The sequence below is a fragment of the Procambarus clarkii genome, chromosome 76, assembly GCF_040958095.1.
Source record: "Procambarus clarkii isolate CNS0578487 chromosome 76, FALCON_Pclarkii_2.0, whole genome shotgun sequence".
NCBI lineage: Eukaryota > Metazoa > Arthropoda > Malacostraca > Decapoda > Cambaridae > Procambarus > Procambarus clarkii.
In genome coordinates this window covers 20,364,068-20,370,313 of record NC_091225.1, presented here as the reverse complement: position 1 = coordinate 20,370,313, position 6,246 = coordinate 20,364,068, and positions in this window count along the sequence as shown.

Sequence of the window (6,246 nt, the reverse complement as noted above, 5' to 3'; positions counted from 1 at the left end):
TACGACTATATAGCACTTGGAAGGGGTCAGGATAATAAGGATTTGGGATGGGACGGAGGGAAAGGGAATGGTGTCCAACCACTTGGACGGTCGGGGATTGAACTCCGACCTGCATGAAGCGAGACCGTCGCTCTACCGTCCAGCCCAAGTGGTTAGAGAGAGAGAAATAAAGAAAGAAATGAAAGAAATCATGAAGGCGTTAAACCAAGCAATTGCACAGAATAATTTATTACAGATCAATTTACTTGGATTCATACTCCAGCCGGCCCCACCTGCAGGAAATTTTAGGGGCTGTCATCGCCAATTGAAAGCAGAAGCAGCAGTTGTTGACGCTAACAGGCAACTGCTTCTTCTGCTGCTCCTGCTTCTTCGTCTTCTGCCATTCCCGCCACCACAATTTCCCCACCTCCCCAACAACCATTACCACTCAATCACCACCACTACCACTCTCAGAGCCGCCTCCTCCGCCACTAAGTCAGTCACCACCCCCACTCGCATTGTCACACCCCCCTTCAACCACACCCCCCTCTATCACCACAACCCCTTCCCCCCTTACTATCACCACCTACACTATCGCCACTACCTCACTATCACCACGACCTCGCGCTGTCACCACCCCCACACTATCACCACCACCATTTGCCCAAATGGTACGGGAACTTTCTCGCACCACCAAACAAAACACTGTGTATTGGAAAAGTTGTTTGCAAGCGGCTCAACGATGTGTTTTGTTGCACAGAACTCCAGGCCATTCGACCCCCCTCCTCCCCCCCCCCCACACCTAACCCCCACCCCCCCCCCCCCCTCATCTTTCCCTTTAACTCTTCCCCCCCCCTTTCTCAGTGCCTTTTCACTCTTCCATCTCCCTTCTTTCTGAATACCTCTGCCAGTGCCCCCCCCCTCTCTCTACCCCCCTCAACCCTCCCCCTCAACCCCCCCCCCCAACCCTCCCCCTCAACCCCTCCCCATTCCCCTCTACTTCCCCCTCCCCCCCTTTACTTCCCCCTCCCCCCCCTTTACTTCCCCCTCTCTTCATTCCTCTTCCATACAAGTTTCGTTCCGTGAATTGACTTAAGACAAGCGGCCAGGGAGTGAAACAGAACATGAAAGACCTTACTAAACCATCTTATCAAAAGCGTTCTAATTTCTAGATGGAAAACATGTGACGTATTAGAAAAATTAGAAATTATTTTATTAGGAACAATTAAAGCACCGTCATAATGACGTATTCTATTCGTCGGGATCGATAGGTAAGGTGGGTTGCTTGGGTTTGTACGTTTTTTCGATAGGAAAAAAAATCAGTTGAATTTTTTACTGAGTGGCGAGTTATGAGGATGGGCTGGATGAACAAAGGGACGGTTGCATCGCTCTATAATTGGTCTCTATTGCTAGGCTCTTAGGGCTAAGGTGGTAAAGAAGATGGGAAGTAACGTGATAAAGTTTCAAGCCGTTGAAGGCACTTGGAAGGGATCAGGATAAGGATTTGGGATGGGACGGGGGGAAAGGAATGGTACTCAACCACTTAGACGGTCGGGGGATTGAACGCCGACCTGCATGAAGCGACGCCGTTGTTCTATCCTCTAGCCCAAGTAGTTGGGCAATGAGAGAGAAATGAATGTTCAATATGCTCTTTATTATCCACAACGTATTCTAAATACCGGAGAGGAAAATTTAAACCTTTAGACTTTAGACCCACATGTCTGAAACTAGTGGCGACGTTTCAGATTCAGATTCAGATGTTTATTCAGGTAAAGTATATACATACAAGTCATGTTACATTAATGGATTGAAATATAGATAGAGCTAGTACATACAATGCCTAAAGCCACTATTACGCAATGCGTTTCGGGCAAATTCGGGTTTCGGGTTTCGGCCCGTCCAGGACCATTACCAAGTCGTGTGAAGAAAGAGAAAGTCAATATATAAATAATATAAGGTGGAGAAGAATGAAGTCTACCATTAGAGTTAATAGGAAATAGAGAAAAGCAAAGGTGCACCAGTCCTCTAATGGGGAAGAAAAAAAAGAGTTGAAATCAGACAGAAGTTATCTTGAGGTTATCTTGAGTTGATTTCGGGGCTTTTAGTGTCCCCGCGGCTCGGTCCTTGACCAGGCCTCCACCCCCAGGAAGCAGCCCGTGACAGCTGACTAACACCCAGGTACCTATTTACTGCTAGGTAACAGGGGCACTTAGGGTGAAAGAAACTTTGCCCATTTGTTTCTGCCTCGTGCGGGAATCGAACCCGCGCCACAGAATTACGAGTCCTGCGCGCTATCCACCAGGCTACGAGGCCCCCCAGAAGAGAGAAAGCAAGAAAAAGAGAGAGTGAGTTTAGACGGGCTAAAGCTTATATAGTCAGATCACATTTGTTTTAAGAAGGTTAGTAAACTTGAATAATACATTGAGATACATTGATACAATACAATACATTGATACAATAATATAATACATTGAGTAATACATTGAGTAATACATTGAGAAGGGCAAGAGTCAACAGCAACCGAGCCAAGTCTAATTTGACCAGACCACACACTAGAAAGTGAAGGGACGACGACGACGTTTCGGTCCATCCTGGACCATTCTCAAGTCGATTCCCGCCAAACACACACCGAAACTATGACGTTGGTACAACGTTCGAACAAGTTTTAACACTACCTAACCAGTTATAACAACCAATATAGCCAGTTGTAACAACGTTCTAATACGTCATAAACACATTAAGCCAAGATGTAACAACTTTATTACAAGTTGTAACAAGCGGAAAATAGAGACAGTTTCGGTTTGTGTTTCCAGGGTTGAGAATGGTCCAGGACGGACCGAAACGTCGTCGTCGTCCCTTCACCTTCTAGTGTGTGGTCTGGTCAAATTACTTTAGCCTCGTTATTGTGACCCATCGCCTGCAAGCCAAGTCTAAGCTTCGTGGTGGCACTATAGGACGTGTTGTGCGAATTAAATAAAGATAAAAAAATTATCTTTATTGGTAAAGTAACTTTACACAAGTTACTAAAGTAACCAAACCAAGTTAATATCACAAGGTAAAGTTTGTTTCGTGGCACTAATAGATCACGTAGAACAACATAATAATAGAACATAATAGATCATAATAGAACATAATAGATCATAATAGAACATAATTGAACATAATAAAACATAATAGATCATAATAGAACATAATTGAACATAATAGAACATAATAGATCATAATAGAACATAATAGAACATAATAGATCATAATAGAACATAATAGAACATAATAGAACATAATAGATCATAATAGAACAACACGTAGCGTGGAGTTCAAATGGAGGATTAAACCTAATCACCCCCCCCTCCCCACTCCCCCCCCCCCCACAGATCATTAAAAGTCAGAGTAGGTAGTTAGAGGAAGTCTTAATACATGATGAGGGGCCCAATTTTCCTTTCTCATAAGGAAGAACTTCTGATAAGAGCGTAATCTTGGGGTCTCTTGCCCCACCTGTCACCACCACCTTATCTCCTGGGTCACTCTGTTGACAGGTTGATTTTATCGAACATATTGTATTAGGCCACTAGGGTGAAATCTATTGTTATTCCATGGTATTGTATTTCTGTCCTGCAGCTGTTGTTTGATGCCAGGTACAATACCTGTTGCCCTGACCCCAGGTAGGATACCTGTTGCCCTGACCCCAGGTACAATACCTGTTGCCCTGACGCCAGGTACAATACCTGTTGCCCTGACTCCAGGTAGGATACCTGATGCCCTGACCCCAGGTACAATACCTGTTGCCCTGACCCCAGGTACAATACCTGTTGCCCTGACCCCAGGTACAATACCTGTTGCCCTGACGCCAGGTACAATACCTGTTGCCCTGACCCCAGGTACAATACCTGTTGCCCTGACCCCAGGTACAATACCTGTTGCCCTGACTCCAGGTACAATATCTGTTGTTTGGCACTAAATATGGTATTTAAGTTGTCCCATGAGTATGTAAGTCTTGCATAAAGTAAGATAATTATGAGGCGAAAGCGCTTAAGCCTTTTTTTTTCGTGCGTCAACTCCTTTTCCCCCAATTTCTCTCCCTCCTGCCCTTCCTCCCTCTTCTTCCTGCTCCTTCCCCTGTACTCCTTGCCCCTCCTTCTACACCTCCAAGTGTGTGTGTTCAGGGAGTCCCTCAGGTCTCCTCCCAGGTTTCCTCCCAGGCCGTAAGCCACCCGACCCTCCCACAGCGTCTTCTGGGCTGGGAGACTCGCTGCGAGTTTTAATTGCTCCATAATTAAGGTAAGACTGACGGGGAGCCGCCGGCTTCTAGTCTCGGATCCTAATTATGAAGGCTTGGGTGGACCCTCCGGTGTCTGAGCTCGCGTGCGAGGAATGTCGTAGCGTGTGTTGGGTTGGTTGTCTCAGCTCATGTGTGTGTGGGTTGTCTCAGCTCATGTGTGTGTGGGGTGTCTCAGCTCATGTGTATGTGTGGGTTGTCTCAGCTCATGTGTGTGTGGGTTGTCTCAGCTCATGTGTGTGTGGGTTGTCTCAGCTCATGTGTGTGTGGGGTGTCTCAGCTCATGTGTGTGTGGGTTGTCTCAGCTCATGTGTGTGTGGGTTGTCTCAGCTCATGTGTGTGTGGGGTGTCTCAGCTCATGTGTGTGTGGGGTGTCTCAGCTCATGTGTGTGTGGGTTGTCTCAGCTCATGTGTGTGTGGGTTGTCTCAGCTCATGTGTGTGTGGGTTGTCTCAGCTCATGTGTGTGTGGGTTGTCTCAGCTCACGGTCGTAATAGTTGTACAGTGTCGGCTCACGCAGCAGTGAGATACAAGTCTCAGCTCCCGAAGGGGAGTGGCTGTAGGCATGTGGTGGCTCTGCTCAGGAAGGAGAGAGAGAGAGAGAGAGACAGGCAGGCAGGCAGGCAGGCAGGCAGACAGGCAGGCAGTAGTCTAGGAGAGAGAGAGAGAGGGCGGGCATCTCTCACAGGAAAAACTCATCATCCCCTGCCGTCTATACCCAGAGAATCTTGTGTAAATAAGCTATGCTTACATAGAAGTGACGCAAGTGATCTCAGGGAACACATAAGACGTAGTTCAAAGAGGTCTCAACACTCTCAAACTTATCCATTTTGCCTCGTCCATTAACCAGGAATACAACTTGGGCCCATTAAACAGTCTCTGGACTCATGTCTTAATTCACTTATACTCGCTATGATGGCTTTTCCTAGTGTCTATCATCTTAGCAAGTCTAGTTAAGTGTAACCCATGATATATATATATATATATATATATATATATATATATATATATATATATATATATATATATATATATATATATATATATATATATATATATACATATGCTTCAGCCTACAGTTTAGACCTATTGTCTTGTGTATGAACCCTCTGTCCTGTGTGACAGTGAATACCAGAATTATCCTCACCTTAATATCACCTAATTGAAATCCTCAGATTAGGCAAAATTGTAATTTAATTTTGTCAATAAAGATGTTAATATTAATAAAGTTCAGTGTCAGGTTAAATAAATGTTTTAGCAAACCTGTTTGGCTATCTTTAATTAACTTAAAATAGTCGGGATATGAATAAGTATAATTATTGTATGCATTAAATTAACTTGTTTACAAACAATAAACACTATTGCTTGTAAATAAACAAATAAATAAAATAATAAAAAAATTAATATTCTTCTAATCACGTTCACTAACCTAATCTAGTTCTAATAATCTAGAACCTAATAAGTTCACTTCTAATCACGTTTGGGGGAGCCGGTCGGCCGAGCGGACAGCACACTGGACTTGTGATCCTGTGGTCCTGGGTTCGATCCCAGGCGCCGGCGAGAAACAATGGGCAGAGTTTCTTTCACCCTATGCCCCTGTTACCTAGCAGTAAAATAGGTACCTGGGAGTTAGTCAGCTGTCACGGGCTGCTTCCTGGGGGTGGAGGCCTGGTCGAGGACCGGGCCGCGGGGACACTAAAAGCCCCGAAATCATCTCAAGATAACCTCAAGATAACCACTAGTTCAAGATAACAGATGGAAAATACTCAAATCCATTTCCTACAGTTTTTTAGATATTAAGAGTAATACCTTTTCCTTGCGAAGATTTCGGGGCTCAACGTTCCCTGCGGCCCGGTCCTCGAGCAGGCTAGTTGGACGTGGCTGCTTGCATGAATCACAGCCTGGTTGATCAGATAAAGAGTTTGGTCAAGGCTTACGGTACTGTTCGAGATAACGGAACTAAACTGTGTTTACATTAGCAGTTTGTTAACG